The sequence below is a fragment of the Tamandua tetradactyla genome, chromosome 7 (genome assembly GCF_023851605.1).
Source record: "Tamandua tetradactyla isolate mTamTet1 chromosome 7, mTamTet1.pri, whole genome shotgun sequence".
NCBI lineage: Eukaryota > Metazoa > Chordata > Mammalia > Pilosa > Myrmecophagidae > Tamandua > Tamandua tetradactyla.
In genome coordinates this window covers 72,430,633-72,444,928 of record NC_135333.1, presented here as the reverse complement: position 1 = coordinate 72,444,928, position 14,296 = coordinate 72,430,633, and positions in this window count along the sequence as shown.

Here is a 14,296-nt window from a genome sequence, read left to right as displayed (position 1 = left end):
GCCATATCTCACAAATCTATTATCCAGCACTTTCCCCAGAGATTTTGGAGCTTCCATACTCTAGCTTCATCTCTATTTTTTCTCTCCGTCAGCTAGGAAACATCTGCCGCCGGCCTGTCACCAGCCTTTGAGGTAAGATCGCCTCCTGCAGTTCACTGCTAGGAAGTTCCCGCCCACTGAACATGCGACCTTTGCCGGGGGACTCCTTCCGGTTCCGCCCCGGCGGGCCCCACCCCTCGGGCCGCCGGACTCCTGCGCGTGGAGAAGGCGCGGGTGTTCCCGGGTTAAGGACTTTTCACACCCTGGGACAGAATATGATGGTGGCCAGAAGCCAGAAGGAGCTGAGTGTGAAGGGTTGAGTAGACCTGACAAAGGAGTCTGGAGGTTTTTGGCAGGGTGGCTCCCGTGTTATTAGCTAGTCCCGTGAAAACGTGACACACGGGCAGAGGGAGGGCAAGGGCAGAAGCGTTCCAGAGGTAAAGTTGAGAGGGATTAACAACCAAAGGGATGGAGGAAAGGGGAAAGCAAGAGGGAAGAAACAAACAAGAATCAAGTGTCTAACTAGGTGTTGTCCCTGCCTTAAAAGGAGGAGAATTTTGGAAGAGGGGTGTGAAGATAATGAGTGTGAATTGGGATATAGGATTTTATGTCTTGACTCACAGCCAACCTCTCAGACACCTCATTGAGGAATCACTGGGCCTTCTGATGAGGAAGTACTGTGATTGTCTCTGTATTTCTTAACTCCTGCCTTCATTTCCATAACATGGCTTGGTATTAAACTCAGGAGGTTATAAGAAGTAACCGCACACTTAATTCATTTTACTAAGGTGGGTGTTGTGTGTGTGTGTTATGTCTTTCAAATATAAATAATAATTATTAATGAAATACTAATTGTAAAAGTCCAGTGGATAAGCCACATTATTTTCTTAAGTTAACATCTGTGGTGGTTAGGAGGTGTGTATCCCAGATAAACATGTTCTTTTGAGGAGGTTACTTCACATAAGGTGTGGCCCAAGATGGGTCTTAGTGCTATTACTGAAGGCCTTATGTAGGGAAGGTTACAGAGAGGAAAGAGGGCCACATACAGAAGGAGTCAGAAGCTGAAAGTCAGCAGAACTGGGAAGAGAAGGGACAGGCCAGAGTGATAGAGGAGCCTAGGACCAAGGATCATGGGCGACCATTCCCAGAACTGCCAGTATTTGAAAAGAAAGCAAAACCTTGATGATGCCTTGATTTGGACTTCGCCTAGCATCAAAACCATAAGCTAATAAATGGGTTGTGGAAGCCAACCCATTGCCTGGTATTTGCTTTAGCCACCAAGGAACTAAAATACCATCTTCCTATTTTGTACAGGTTTGTGCAGTTTGCGTCAGTGACTGCATTTAATGTTTGGCAATAGTCAATTTTAAAGATTTTTATCTGGCACTAAGATACATTAATTATGCTGTATTAATAGCTTTTATTAAACCAATTTTAATTTAAAAGTTTTGTAATGATTTTATAAGTAGGACATACTTACACTCATGCTTCCATTAAAACAATCCAAGAATGTATCCATAAAAATAATATTGGGTGGTGCGACAGTAGCTAATGGCAGAATTCTCGCCTGTCATGCCAGAGACCTGGGTTCAATTCCTTGTGCCTGCCCATGCCAAAAAAAAAAAAAAAAAACAAAATAGAAATGTATTACCACTCTACCACCCAGTAACCAGTAATAGCATCTGGGGTGTATCTTTTCACACCTTCCTCCATGTTCTTCTTGTTAGGAGAGGTCTAGGCTGGGAAATCTTTATTTAAAAAGCATCAGCTTTAGAGTTGGCATTTAAAGCTGTAAGACTGGATGAGGTTACCTAGAGAGAAAAGGCAAATGGGGAAGAGAAAAGAGCCAAGGACTGAACTGTGCTGCACTCTGACCATTAGAGGTCTGCTGTAGATGAAGAACCAGGAGAATATGGGGTGACCGCTGAGATAGGGTGGAATATTGTAGAAGTGTGGTGTCACAATAACATAGAGAAGAAAGCTTTTTGAGTCAATGGGAGTAGTCAATTGTGTTATATGGTCTTGTGAGTTCTGGAAGAATGACTACAGAGAACTTGACTATGGCAAGGTGTAGATCTTGCCATCTGTGTATCAATGGTTTCTTCAGTGCAGTGATTGGGGTAAAATTTTACTGGAGTGAGATGAAAGTCTGGAAGGTTATGAAGTAGAGACAACAAGTATATCAAAGTTTATGAGGAATTTTTGTGTCAGTGTAGCAAGGAAATGGATATAGGGTGGGACAGGAGATCAAAAGGAGAGTTTTCTTTAGATGAATGCTATTAAGGCAATTTTGTATGCCCGTGGGAATGATCTAGTAGAAGGGTAGAAATCAGTTGAGAAGGCAGTTGGGGATGCAATCCCATGCACAAGTGAAGAACCTGACTCTAGCTGAGAGAAAGGACATGTCTTTAATTTTAACAGAAAGAAAGGCAGATTATAGAGTTTTGGAAAGAGGATGGTGAAATTGGTGGTGACAAGGCAAGCTAATTCTTATCTATTTGCAAATGTTTTCTCTTTGACGCATAAGGCAAATTCATCAGCCAAGAGTGGGTAAAGAGTAGATTTGGGGGATTTCAGGAAAGTTGAGAAAAGTTGAAATAATAATCTTGGAAAGAAGAAAGATGAATTTCCTAGGGAAAAGTAGGAGGATTGCTTGTGGTATTGAGGGCCCATTTAAGATACACCTTATAAATATGAAGTAAATACTGTCTGGAAAATTGTTTGATTTTTTATCATGCAATGTTCAGCTACAAAGGTGCAGAGAAGGGTCTAACCAAGGTAGGTGTTTTTCTAGGTGAGTACAATGAAATACACGTGGAACAAGGAAATTAAAGTTGTTTTCAAGAAAGTGTATATGGTGGTAGAAAAATGAATCCAAACAGTGAGGCTTTGTGGGGGATAGAGGATTGTGAAAAAAATAAAGGATGCCATCACTGAATGGGTGATAATTTGGTGGCTGAGATTGGGTGTGGAAGAAAAGATTTCCAGAGTTCAGAAAGTGAGGGGACAGAAATCCTGGAATGAGCTGAGACTTAGCATCAAGGGATTGAGAAAACCTTCTCAACCAAAAGGGGGAAGAGTGAAATGAGACAAAATAAGTGTCAATGGCTGAGAGATTCCAAACAGAGTCGAGAGGTTATCCTGGCAGTTATTCTTACACATTAAATAGATATCACCTTGTTAGTCAAGATGCAGTGGAGAGGCTGGAGGGAACTGTCTGAAAATGTGGAGCTGTGTTCTGGTAGCCATGTTTCTTGAAGATGATTGTATAATGATAAAGCTTTCATAACGTGACTGTGGGATTGTGAAAATCTTTTGTCTGATGCTCCTTTTATCTACCTTATTAACAGATGAGTAAAACATATGGAATAAAGATGAATAATAGGGGGAAAAATGTTAAAATAAATTTAGAGTGAAATACTAGTGATTGGTGAGTAGGAGGGGTGGGGGGTATTGTATGTATGATTTTTTTTCTGTTTTCTTTTTATTTCTTTTTCTGAATAGATGCAAATGTTCCAAGAAATGATCGTGATGATGAATGTGCAACTATGTGATGATATTGTGAATTACTGATTATGTATGTAGAACGGAATGATCAAAAATTACAAGTGTTTGAGTTTGTTTGGTGTTTTTTGGTATTTAAAAAAAATAAAAAAGTAAATAAAAGGAGACAATAAAAAAAAGAGAAGGGACAAGGTGTTAAATGGCTCTTCTGTTTGGATGTAGAGCTTGCATAGAACAATGACAGGAGCTGTGGTGAAGAGAAAGCTGGTGCTCAAGTTTTCAATGAATAAGGCAGAGTAACTGCAGAAAAATTAATGTAGTAGGCTTGAGACAGCTGTCCTTAGAAAGGCTGGCTTGCAAGGGTGCTCTCTAGGAATTTAGATTTCTAGATGATTCCCTCCATTCTCAGAACTGATAAGAGTGGCTCGCTGTACAATAATGTGGTTTATGTTGAATGCCTATAATCCTTCTGGGAGTCTGGAGTTTCTGTCCAAGCTAGACTGAATGTACTTTTGTGATCAGCCCCCAGAAAAACCTTGGGCTCTGAGTGTCTAAGGAGCTTCACACATGTTGTCACAAGTTGTTGCTGCAGGAATTAAGTGCATCCTATGTGACTCCACTAAGAGAGGACTCTTGGATGCTTGTGCCTACTTTCCTCTACACATTGTCCCTGATAACTTTACTCTTGGCTGATTTTGCTTTGTACCTTTACTCAATAGTAAATTATGTATAGTATATAGTGAATCCTGTGAGTCCATCTCATGAATCCTCAGACCTGGTAGTGGTCTTGGGACCCCTAACACAATGATCAAAAAGTTGGTCAATTATACCAACAATGAGGGCTAATGGATTAAAATCTTTTGACCCTCTAAACAAGCTGGGTTTTTGAGGGAGGAAGAAGAAATGGTTGAAAGTATCATTGAACTCATCTTCTGACCTTAAGGTATAAAAGTCATGTGGGTTGAGGGGAGTGGGGAAGACAAGTAACTTCCATTTGAGAGGACGGCAAGGAAGAAGAATTCTCAGGACACAGATTTCAATTAAAGTCAGTTGGTGCAAGGAACCATTGACAAGAGTGAGGGTGCATTAGAGTTGTTGTTGGTGATTACAGTTTTTGTAAAGGCCACTCCTTGGTAGTCCTGTTGGTGTCAATTCGCTGTTACTGACACCAACAGAGGATTGATAGGAGAGGGCTTCTGAATCACATGAGAGATAGAGATTGATATGTTCTGTGAGTATCAATTTTCGAGGAACATGTGGAAAGATATGTCTGGAGTGTCTGTGGAGGCAAGCAATTAGGGAGCTCATTTTCTGCTAGTGATTGAAAGGTGTGTTGGGGTCAGGCATTTAGAATTATGGGACTCTGGGATTAGAGGAGCCTGTATTGGCTAAGGGATTGGGAGGCTAGTAACAGGCGTCAATGGAGGTCCATTGGCATTCAGGGACTGGAGGTCTATGGGATGAGAGATGGTGACAAATGCAGGTGTTCTGTGGGGGTAAGGGGTTATTGTTAAATATTAAACAAATATATTCCTATGTATATTGTTTAATATAAAAATTCTTCAACAGCTATCTCATCATTCTTTCATCTGCCTAATAAGAAGAGAATTTTAAGATGCTTTAATTTCACTCTTTTCCCCAACACTTCATTGCTGTTTATTTTTTCTGATTAGTAAAATGAAGTGTCTCAATTTTTCTACCTCAGAACTATAAACACTGCTCCAAAGCCTGTAACATCCAAGTTATAAAGGGAGAGACAAAGATGGTTTCTGTTTCTTGGTAAATTGTTCTTCTTTTTGATATTAATATAATCTTTTTCATTATCCACTTATATAAAAAATTCACAGTGGGGTATTTTTAAACATGATTTTTTTTCTCAACCAAAGAAATCCATATGAAGTAGAAATAGATACCTTACTTAACATCATGGTCAAGGTGGAATGATCAAAGAAAGAACAAATTACAATCTACTCCAAATCACTCGGTGAACATGGATAACATTAGAGTGAATAGAAACGTGCTATTACATTCAGAGATGTGACTATTCAATTAAGTGACTGACCTTTACCCAGAAGGAATGGGAGAACTGGATCTGCTCAGAGGAATCTTTCCAATGATGTGCTTTTGGAGAAGTACAGCCACCCAACCTCAGTGGATAAGGAAGATTACTTTTTCATTCAAAATGTGGCCACTGTGATAAACATTCTCTCTGAAGTCCTTGATAGCTTGGTCTTCATTTTGGGGGGAGTGAAAGACTTCCTTTGGGTGCTATAGGATATTGTGACCCCACTACCAAAATGGAAAGTCTGCTGAGTTGAAATACATGGACATCCTCATTGTGAAACTTTAGAAGCCATGTTATCATTATCCTTTAAAGCTCTTGAAGCTCAAATCTCAGGGTTTGAGTCCTGGGATGGTTGTTGCTCTAGCAGTCAGGTTCTGCCATTTCCCATGACCGGATATCAAGCTCCCAAACCAGACATGATCTCAAAGTTGTAGAAAGGAAAAGAGTCATGTCTAGGAAATGGGAAAAGACCCAGTCAAGCACATCTGGGTGAAGTATCGAGACCCAAAAAAGTTGAATACAATGAATATAAATTCACAGAATTGGTGGTGAACTTTGGAATTCTTCAAGGAATAATTTATTCTTAAATTCTTCTTGAAGACCCAGACCCTTCTTCCTGCCAACTCTTAGCAATGGAAAAATATCAGAGTCTCCTGGAGCAGAGAGAGTTCAAAGTACAAAGGCTCTGTAAGCTTAGACCTGCTGATTGCTCTTTCTTCTATGAAACACTCCACATGAGAGGGTCTCTTGGGAGGTTTACTGGGGTAGTGAGTCACTGTTAACTTATGAGAGTTTGATTATGCCACTGGTATTGGCCCACTTAGGCTATGTTGTGCTCTATTAAGAAATAACCCCAATATCTTAATGGCTTATGGCAAGAATGATTTATTTCTTGCTCAAGCTGCTGCCCTGTGCCACAGTATCTTCATTTGGAATCTAAACTTAGGAACAGTCTCTCTTGGGTACATGTGGGTCTCATGAAGAGGGAAAAAGTTGAGTGGAACCACATAATGACTCCTAAAATCACTGATTGGAAGTAGTTCTATTTATTTTTCACGTGTAGCAAAGGTTAGACTTGAATATTGTATTAAATCCTGTATCAGCTCCAGTCTTGGAGTTGAGATTTGGTTCTTTCATGTTCTGTGTTGATTTCAATGAGATACTGGCTCCCAAGAAAGATGTCATGCAGGTGCATCATTTTATTGTATAGGGGAAGCAAGAAGGACCAGTGAAGCTTCCCTGGCTCACTGAAGGAAACAGATAAGCCCATTTTCCCAGAGCAAATGTGCATTTCAGTATCAGTCAGCTGGCCAACATCTGCATCTGACCACCTGACCTCCTCAGCATTAGAGGTTGGACTTTCCTCAAGCCATAGCAACCAGCTCAGATATTTGATTGTCTTTCAGAAAAACTCTTTGAATAACTATTTCTTGTCCCAGGACAGTGGTTAAATTTATTCAGGTTTGCAGAAAGAGGAAACATTTTCTGATTATCTTGCTGTGGTGTGTTTTGACCACCAATTAGGAACCTATGTTTTTAAGGTCAAAGTAAGGAATTCCATCAGCCTGAGGTAGAGATGACAAATATATAAAACTCAAAACTTAAAATGTTGAAAGGAAAAGGCTAGAATTCATAGCCTAATGACTCATTCATTATTGCTTCATTCCATAATTCCTACTAGGGGCTTTCCATTCATCCCAACTGCATGACCCTTGGGAAAAAAGCAAAACTACAGAGACAGTGAAAAGATCTACGGTTTTCACCCACTGATTTATGAGTAGACAGGATGAATAGGTGCAGCTGAGGGCGTTTTAGAGGAGTGAAAATGTTCTGTATGCTACTATATTGCTGAGTTCATGACATCAAGCATCTGTCAGAAATCCACAGAACAATGTACAGGAAGAGTGAACCCTAAACTGAATTATAGACCTTACTCAATATTATCAAGACGGATTTGCTAATAGTGATATGCTAATAAAAGGAGAAACTGTATTTGGGTAGGTTTGTATATGGGAACTCTGTATTTTTTCTAAAATATTTTTTTGATAAAATTTGACAAACTTTTTGCTTCCCAGACCATGCACCCTCCAAACATTTTTTTTCAAAGAGCTATATAAAGAAGTGTATCATGTAAAACATACCCAGATAGATTCCTAGAGATTGTGTTCTAATCCTTCTGTTTTATGTGGAACTTGAAACTCACAGGAGTTTGGCCCTACTGTAGTGTATATAGAGAATGAATGAATGAGTGAAAGAATAGATGGAGGTTAGAAGTAGAACAGTCACTAACTTTACTTTCTCAGAAATGGCTTTGAATATACAGTACTTCAATGAAGAGGTCACTGTCTTAGCTAAGCTTTCAACTAACACCACTTGTAAATATGAAATGTGTCAGTTCCCCAAATTATCAACTGGTATGTTTATGAATTTACTTCTAACTATTTGCATGGCATTTGATTATCTCAGTTGCACCTGAGTTTTCTGTCAGATATGCAGGAACTTTCTGCACAGTAGCCTTGAACACAAACTTGTCCATTGAACTGCCTTTGTTTTGGCTACTCAGCTTCTAACCACTCATTCGAGGTGAGCTCTGAGTGTCAGTGGAGGATGTGAACTCAGACCTTCTGTGCTGGTCTTCCTAGGTAGTGCCACAAGAGGGGCAGGACCAGTGCTCACCAGAAGGTGGGGCCAGACAAGATTGGTGTCCTACCTACATCTGCTGGCCCGTAGCTATTCTGATGAATGGTCCTGTCAGTATGCACAATTGGCCGGGAGCCCAGGATGCAAGTGATGAACAGCCTAGAGAGGCTCACCCCAGACTCAGCAGCTCATTGTAGAAAGTGGTAGATGTTACAGAATGCTTTCCTGCAAGCAGCATTCAGCCAAGGGCAGTACTCTTTCAGCATGACAAGGAAGAGGCTAGAGCTAGTTTTGTGATTATTGCAGAAGGTGGGTCTTGCACAGTGCCTGTTGGCTGCAGTGACCAGAAGATGAAAAAGCTCAGTCTTACAAAAGAGGTAATGTTCTAAGACCACATGCTCAGGTCTTCTGGCTATAGGTCACAGCCCATCACTTGAGGGTTTGACTGATGTTCTCTTTGGCCTCAGAGTGACAGCTAGATGTGGATTAACATGTTGGGCCTCAAAATGAGGGATATGATTTTAGAAATGTCTGAAAGGCAGGAGTGACTGGGCAGGATCTCAGCCTAAAATACACAGGTGGCTTCAGACAAGTATGAAAGCAGAATAGCTCAGAGCAGGGTGTGGCCCAGAGGTCCCTGCATTCTGGTTTTGCTTCTTCTGGAGGCAGTGGAGGGTGGTTGTGAAGACACAGCACTGGTATTTCTTGCCCCATTTCAAATCCCAGCTTGCCTCTTCCTTGGACAAATTCTATAGCTGTCCTCTACCCCTAATTCCTCATCTGTAAAATGGAAGCTAATATAAGTGCCAGCCTCCTTCAGTGGCTAAGGAATAGGCATTTAGCAAATGCATGGTGTCCCTGGTATTCACTTTTTCTTCCAAGCCTGCTGGCTTCCAGCTGTTCCTCCTCCCTGGTATGTAGGCTTGGACTAGATGTTTGTTCTGAGTCATTCATACTACTATCCTGTGGAGCCTGTTCAGTAGGGAAAATCTTGAGGGGCGGGTGGCAGGGGCAAAAGGATGCCCATGATGTGGTGGGAGGAGCTGGCAGAGACTGGCACAATATGTCCACATCCTTCTCCAACACTGTCTTGCATTGTGGCCTCTGTCCACATATGCTTTCAACACTCTCCTCCATGGTGGCCTCTGTCCCTGGGGCCTTTGACAACTATAGGAGCTGAGCAGACTGAGGGCCCAGAAGGAAAGAACTCTGTCCTCAGGGGAAGGAGCTGTAAGGCAGACATGCAGTTCTTGTAAGAGATAAAGAAGGAAAGATTGGAAAAGACCCCCTTCATTCCATGGAGGTCTCTCAGGGAGCAGAAGAGGGCAAGGAGACCTCTATACACCCAGACATTACTGGAAGCTCAGAATCCTGCTCCCTGCTGAGAACCACCAGTGGGACCCCAGCCTATGCCCTTGAGGGAGCTTGTTTCAAGGCCCATGCCCGGAAGTCCTATTCTCCAACAGCCCCCAGCTGACCTGCTAAGATAGGGTTGCATGTGTAATCCACAAGGCCATGGAGAAGCACAATTTTCAGGAGGATGAACCAGAGGACAAAAGCTATAGAAAATTATTTCAGAAGGTTGAAGTAAGTCAGGGGTCTAGTGGCAGAATTCCTCAGTGAAGGGCATGGCCTTAGCACCTTAATCCTAGCACTCAGGTCTGACCATCTGCCCCAGAAAATCTTTGAAAACTGTAGTTGTCAGCATTTTACAAACTTTCCCACCTGCCATGAGGAAGCCCTCGATGCCTGAGTGACTGCCCCCTGCCGCCTCCATCTCCTAGTCGTGTGTCTTCCCTGGGTGAGGCCTAGGCAATAGGTGACTAGTGGAAAGCCAACATCAGTGAGATCCAACAGAAAGACTTCTCTGTGTGATCCATTGGGCATGAAGCTACACAATGGTCTCCACAAGCAGAGCACCCTTTAGCCAGGATGGGATGAACTGTGCACCCCAAACAATCATGAGACTGTGGACACCAATATCAAATATTAGAATCCACGTTTTATGTGAAAGCAAAACAAAATCCCCTTAATCCCCTTTGCAGGCTCCAGGGAGCCAACTTAGTATTCACAGCAGTGACTTGGACCCAGGGATGCCTATGGTCATATAGCAGTTACTCAAGCCGTCTGTGCCTGTTTCTCATACGCAGTCAGAGAGGAAACCATTCCATGTGAGAGCCCATAGCCTCTTCATGCACCATAAAGGGTAATTTTATTTTCTTTTTGGTAAGCTGATCACACTTGTGCTAGTTTGAAAATACTGTGTACCCCAGAAAAGCCATGTTTTAATCCTGATCCAATCTTGTGGAGGCAGCCCTGTCTCTTAATCCTGATTCAATATTCTAGTGTGGAACTTTTGATTAGATTTCTACACAGGGTGTGGAATGTCCATTTGTGGGTGTGATGTTTTGATTAGTTGGAGATGTGACTCTATTCATCCCAGATGGGTCTTGCTTAGTTTACTGGAATCCTTTAAAAGAGGAAACATTTTTTAGAGAGTTAGAAATGACAGAGTCAACAGAAACTTCAGAGGAAAGCTGTCAGGCAGACAGCAGTGATACAGATGTTTGGAGATGCTTGGAGTCCAGCAAGCATCACAATGAGATGTTAAACAAGCCAGAATCTGGGGAGAGCCAAGGGAAGCCAAGAGATGAAGGCCAGCACTGGAAAAGCAAAGTGAGGAACCCCCACAGAAACAGAGGCTGAAAGCAATGGAGCCTAGGAGCAAGGGACCAGCAATTGTCTGCAATATGACTTCCAAGCTGACAGAGGGGTTCTAGACCCATTGGCCTTTCTTATGTGATGGTAACCTCTTGTTGCCTTAATTTGGACACTTTTACTTCTTTAGAACTGTAACCTTGTAACTTATCAAATTCCCCTTTTGAAGGCTGTTGCAGTTCTGGTATAGCACCTTCCGGTAGCTTGCAAGCTAACACTGCCCGCTGCTCTCTCCATCTGCTGTTCCTGTGTCTTCCTGGGCATGGCCCAGGCAGTGGAGGATCTAGTGGAACAGCTGATATCAGTGAGACCCAACAGGAGGGACTCTCAACTTGGCCCAGTAGACAGAAAGCCAAGTCAATTGTCTCTATGAGCAGAGCATGCTGTAGCCAGGATTGGATGAGTTATGCATCCAAAATAATCCTGAGACTGTGGTCTCCAATATCAAGTGCTAAAATCCATGTCTTATTATGGGAAAGCAAAACAAAATCCCCTTGACCCACTTTTCAGGCTCCACAGAGCCACTCCATATTCACCGCAGTGACTTGGAGCCAGGCAGCCTGGGGCTGGGTCCATGGAACAGTTATTCACGTCCTCTGGGCCTGTTTCTCATCCCAGTAGGAGAGGAAAACACTCCACATGAGAGCATAGAGCCTGTCCGTGCACCATAAAGGGTAGCTTTATTTTCTTTTTTATGAGCTGATCATGCCTTCTCAACCATTAACTCAGGGAAACAGTTCTAACTATATGGATGTTTTCTAAATCCTCCCTTATCTTCCAGCACCATTTTGGTGTGATGGGCAGGATATATGGGGCCCATCTTACAGATATTAAGACAGAGACTTAGAGAGGGTATTGACTTAGAAAATGAGCCACACAGTTGAGGCAGGAACAGGAAGTCTGCCAGCATTGTGGTACAGCAGGCTCTTGGCCAGAGCAGACAAGTGGGAAAGAGGAAGTCAGTGTTTGTGTGAGGGACCCCAGGATGTGGGGACCCCTCTGTCCCTGCTCAGAGGCCTCTGCTTGTCCTCCCCTGCCCTGGGCCTCACAGTCACGTTGTCCTGAGAAGTACAAGATTCAAGGGAGATGTCTACATTCTAGAAGACTTCTTCTAGCTCCAAGATACCCATCAATGATGGCATCTAGAACTTGGCAGTGGGGTGTACAGATGATAAGACCCTCTGACGGTTCTAGGCTGAGGTTGCCAGGGGTATGGTCAGATTACTGGCTAACAAGACTTGTTGGGTTTAGTTCTTCTTGAGTTTTGCCTTTGGGCAGGTGTTATTCAGAGAGAACCTTGATGTTCCGTTGTTGGTCCTGAACCTAGATTGTGGGTCTCAAATTTCTGGCCCAGACTGGCATGAGTGGTGTGGTCTGGGGCACTCAGAACCACTGCTCCTCTGCTCTTCCCTGCAGAGCTGAAGATCCCTGACAATGCCAATGTTTTCTGCATAGTGGATTCTTCAGGCAGTTGTTTTATGCTCACCAGGCAGATGGGGACCAAGGACAAGAATGGAGTCTTCTCAACCTTTCTGCAGAGGGTGGGCAAAGGAATCAAGTTCCCATAGGGCAGCTTCTAACTGGCCCTGAAGTCCTTGCCTCAGAGTTACCCTTCCTGGGTCCAGCTGCACGTCCACTGCTTAGTGGAGATTCGTCAATGTTGATGATAGGAAGATGGTGAGCAGCAGTGGCACTCACAGTGGGAGGTGAGGGAAGTCAGCTACCCACCTTAGCAGAACACTCGCTGGTACCATACCCCCTCCTCCTAATATAAGCCTTCAATTCAGTCACTATACCCCTAATGCAGGACAAGCTGTCACACCCCTGGCCAGCTCAAGTGTGGCTGATTGAGGGTATATCTGACAAGCTAGGTGCAGTTGACCAGTTCCTCCAGCTGCCATGGGAAAGATATCAACATGAGCCTCATCTCAGAGCATCCTAAGTTCAGGAAAAGGAGCTGACTTTCCCTCCCTTTACCCTGACATCCCTCCATTCCAGGGGCCACTATTCTAATGCTGCTCCTATGATTGCCAATAGGCCCTTTTGCCAGTATATAGCTTCTAGAAGCCCCGCTCTGCTAACCTAAATCCTAAGCTCCTGTGATTTAGCTATTCCTCACAGTTTAGGGAGTTGCCTTCCCTATAATCCCTGAGGACATCAGGATTCAGCTCAGTTCTTTAATTGCACATTCTCCTCTTGGGTCCTCTCTACCTTACCCATTACAGTCCAGTCCACCCACAGGTGCTCCTACTTATGATGCTGTACCTTCACTCCCACTACAGCTCTAATACAGTAGGAAGCCACTGCAGTCTCTGTACCATCCACATGGACATGAAAAAACAGCAACAAGCAGAAGATCATCAGGGGAGCCAGGTGGGTGCAGCATCTCCTTAGCACCCACTCTGTCCTCTCTGGTTACTAGCCCTTCCAGGAAGAGTACATTTACATATAGCCAGGACCTAGCTTCCAGTCAGAATTCCACCCATCCTCCCCCAGAATGAAGCAGGCAGCTGCCAAAGCACCCACTATACAAAGGAGAATTAGGGAGGCCTCTTCATGGCTGGCCTATTTGACTTGGGGAGGCCCTGTGCCATTAAGATCCCTCCAGCCCTGAGAAGTGGAGGCTCTAAAGAGACAACCTGGATCACGTCCTCTGCTCACCTGCCAACCTGTGTGGCCCTGAACCTTTTTCCCAGTGTACATAGCCCTGAGCAGATGTCCTGGTGCGTATGTCATCTCTAGCCTGCTCTGCTGACCCCCGTCTTAGCCTCACATGTGTTTTCTTCTCCTGTGAAGAAGACCATAATGCTGCCCACTACAGATTCCCTCCTGCTGCACTGATCTTACCTGTCACACACCCATCCTCTCAAGGCTGTGGTTACAGGCCAATTTTATGTGCCCTGGGACAGTGCACAGTATTGTCCACCAGATGGATTTGATATAAACCCACAGCTGGGTCTCAGATTGCCCTGTTCAGATGAGCTAATGTGGTCCCTTCTCAGATGCTCAGTTTCTGTGAATGAAAGTGTGGTGTTGGACTCAACCTTAGGAGAGTTTGGAGGATTGGAGCAGGGAATGTGCAGATGCCTGAAGAGTGTTGATTTTTGGAGATCTGCATGGCCCGGGGAGCATTCAGGGCAAAAAGAAGCCTCTGGTGACCAGAAGAGTAACTGAAGGGAGTGAGAGCAGATGTCTGAAGTTCCACCTTCTGGGCCAGGACTTTGGTGCTTTTCCTGCCTGGGACAAAACCACTGATTTACTAGGAGGGGTTGGTTCCCTAACAGCAGTCGTGTCGTGCCAACATGACTCATCCTGGTGGCTGGGTCCCCC